The sequence below is a fragment of the Cebus imitator genome, unplaced genomic scaffold (assembly GCF_001604975.1).
Source record: "Cebus imitator isolate Cc_AM_T3 unplaced genomic scaffold, Cebus_imitator-1.0 Scaffold102, whole genome shotgun sequence".
NCBI lineage: Eukaryota > Metazoa > Chordata > Mammalia > Primates > Cebidae > Cebus > Cebus imitator.
The window spans coordinates 477,710-481,395 of record NW_016107417.1 but is presented as its reverse complement, the minus strand read 5'-3'; positions in this window follow the sequence as shown (position 1 = coordinate 481,395).

Below are 3,686 nucleotides of genomic sequence, written 5' to 3'. Positions count from 1 at the left end.
TTGTAGAAGCTGGGGTCACCTACTTGCTGTACGACGCGTAACGGTGGGCAGGTTCATGAATTTTCCAGGCCTTACTTCCCCTCTGAAGCGGGGGTGGTGTTAATGGCACGGCATCTCACAGGGTTGTGGCAAGGATGAAATGAATTCCTGTGTGAAGCACTGAGAATCAGGGTTCACTCCTTCCCTTCCCCCAGACATGATCCCTCCACCATTCCACTTTCTTCCTTTCTTTATTTGAGACAGAGTTTCGCTGTGTCGCCAGGCTGGAGTGCAGTGGTGCAATCTCGGCTCACTTCAACCTCCACCTCCCGGGTTCAAGCGATTCTCCTGCCTCAGCCTCCCGAGTAGCTGGGACTACAGGCGGGTGCCACCACGCCCAGCTAATTTTTTGTATTCTTAGTAGTACAGATGGGGTTTCATCATGTTGGCCAGGATGGTCTTGATCTCTTGACCTCTTGATCCACCCGCCTCAGCCTCCCAAAGTGCTGGGAATACAGGCTTGAGCCACCGCTCCCGGCCACCATTCCACTTTCTTAAACCAAAAATGTGGTGTCACCCTGGCTCCTGCCGTACTCATGCAGATCACGCATAAGGAAGCAGTGTACACCCTACTGATTCTGCCTCCAAAGTGGACCCCGGGGTCCTCGGTTTCTGTCCATCTGAGTGAACACACCCTTGTCCAAGTCAGCCTCCTCACTCCCTGGACAACGGAGCCAGCTGGGCCCCTCTCTGCTGCAGCCAAAGTGATCATGTACTTATGAGATCTAAGTTGAAACTCTTCCTCCCCTCCTCCCTCTATTCCATTCACTTTTTAACTTTTTGGGTTTTTTTCGAGACGGAGTCTCACTCTGTCGCCCAGGCTGGAGTGCACCGGTGCGATGTCAGCTCACTGCAACCTCCACCTCCTGGGTTCAGCTATTCTCCTGCCTCAGCCTCTTGAGTAGCTGGGATTACAGGCACCCGCCACCACACCCGGCTAATTTTTGTATTTTTAGTACAGATGGGGTTCTGCCATGGTGGCCAGGCTGGTCTCAAACTCCTGACCTCAAATGATCCACCCACCTCGGCATGAGCCACTGTCCCTGGCCTCTTTTAACTTTTGATGATGGAAATTTCTAAATACACACAAACATGGAGAGAGTGGGAAACAGACCCACCACCTCCATGACCCCATCAGCCATCCTGGATGGACGGCAGCCACCTGTGTCTTGTGGCATGATTACCCAGCCCCCTTCTCCTAGTGAGGAAGCATTTTAAAGCACATCTCAGGTAGCCTGAGACTTCATCCTCAAGCAACAGAATAATCTTTTTTTTTTTTTTTTTGAGACGGAGTTTCACTCTTGTTACCCAGGCTGGAGTGCAATGGCTCGATCTCGGCTCACCGCAACCTCCGCCTCCTGGGTTCAGGCAATTCTCCTGCCTCAGCATCCCGAGTAGCTGGGATTACAGGCACGCGCCACCATGCCCAGCTAATGTTTTGTATTTTTAGTAGAGACAGTTTTCACCATGTTGACCAGGATGGTCTCGATCTCTTGACCTCGTGATCCACCCGCCTCGGCCTCCCAAAGTGCTGGGATTACAGGCTTGAGCCACTGTGCCTGGCCAGAATAATCTTTTAAACTCTGAACTGGATAACGTGACTCCCCTGCGCATTCCTGGGCTGGCCCCATTCGTCCCCCGCTGCTGTCCCCTGGCCTCGGCCTATCTCTCCTACTGTCCCCGGGGTCCTTCTCTCCTCGCACTTGTGGCCTTGGATCTGACCTGGAGGCTCTGCACTGCTGCCCTCTCTGCCTGGATCCCGCCTTTCCTTGGTTTTTCATCTGCGTTTTTACTTCAAATGTTTGGATTTTGTTTCCTGCTCACAGTGGGAGGCCATCAGAGGGAGCTGTGCAGGGGAGTATTAGGAGCTGAGTTGTGTTTTTAAAATATCCTCCGGCTGCTGTGCGGAGGGGGAGTCGGGCTGGCGTGGGGAGCAGGAAGACCGCAACGACAGAGCATTCAACGACAGCCGCACGTATTCCCTGCTCAAGAGCGTATCGGCTCTTGTCAGTCACTGCGCTGGATCTTGAAGCAAAGTTGTAGATACAGAAATTGTGGCTGAGTGTGGACATGGTTTGTCCCAACTAACCCAGCTGGTCGGTTCTGGGATGGAGGCCCCGGGGGCTGCCTGTGAGTTTATTGCATTCTCTGAACTCATGGATTTCTTCTGGTGGGAGACAGTTACAGGCACAAATGTCTAATTCCACCTAGAACAATCCATCCCACAGTGGGAGCCGAGCCCCTGGCCTGGAACAACCGAGGAGGGCCAGAGTTCCCCGGTGTGGAGTAAACAGGAAGGCTCCCTGGTGTCAGGGGAGCACACTAAGGGGTTTCCGCCTGCAAACATGGAGTGATAGGCGCAGAGGGCAGAAGGGTGGGAGGGTGTCTCTGGCCAAGGCCAGCAGCAGGGCTGGTGAAGAAGGCTGGGAGGGGCTGGGCGCAGTGGCTCACACCTGTAATCCCAGCACTTTGGAAGGCCAAGGTGAGCAGATCACCTGAGGTCAGGAGTTTGAGACCAGCCTGTCCAACACGGTGAAACCCCATCTCTACTAAAAATACAAAAAATTAGCCGGCCGTGGTGGCTCACAGCTGTAATCCCAGCTACTCGGGAGACTGAGGATCGCTTGAATCTAGGAGGCGGAGGTTACAGTGAGCCGAGATTGCGCCATTGCACTCCAGCCTGGTCAACAAGAGGGAAACTCCGTCTCAAAAAAGAAGGCAGGGAGCCTCGCCCGCCACCAGGGGGAGCCCTTGGACTTCCTCCTCTGGGAGATGGGGGGCTGCCCCTAGATAAACTGGCTGGCTTTGGTCTGGCTGCGGAGGCTCTCAGGGCTTTGAAGCCGCGTGCTCCGGGGCCACGCCCAACATTTGCAGATAGAACAGACAGACCCGGTGAGAATCCTGTGCTGCCATTGCTTGGTGGATGACCTTGGCCAAGCAACTTGGCCTTTCTGTGCCTCAGTTTCCTCACCCTGAAGGAAAGAGAGCTCCTTTGGGGTCCAAGCCCCGAATCGGACTCTCACTTCTGTTTGGCCCTCTGGCACGTTCCGTGCGGACTCTCACCCATCAGTTAGGGACTGTGTACCTCCTGTGTGCCAGTGCTGCGCCAGGCCCTGGGTCAGCCACCGCCGCCCCTGTCGCAGGAACAGAAGGCCTGAAGGCGGGGCTCCCAGGTCTCTAAGCTCCCCGGGGTTGGGGAGGTGCCTTCTCTGAGCCCACCTCTCACCTTCATGGTGTTCCTCACGAGGCGGGGTCTCACCCACTGCACTGCGGGCTCCTGGGACACATCATCTCTGAATCCCCCGTGGGTTGGCAAACAGTTGGTGCTCACTAGGCACTTGATAAATTGAGTTGAATGGGACTTTGTGTAAACCAGGACAGCACCTGGCTTACCTTGCAGTCTGGTGGCCTCCAAGGCAGGGAAGAGACAGCCCGCGACCCCTGGATTTGGACAGGTCTGCGATGGAGGCACTTAGAGTTCTGCTTGGCGAGGCGGTCCACAGGGGCTGCAGTGGGCCTGCAGTGCTGGGCAGAGGAATGTGGGGCTTTGGGCAAGGACGAGAATGGTCAGGTTGGTGTTTTGAGGGGTACCTTGCTTCAGGGTGGAAGACAGATGTGCCAAGCTGTCTGGGAGCAGAGTGGGCAGG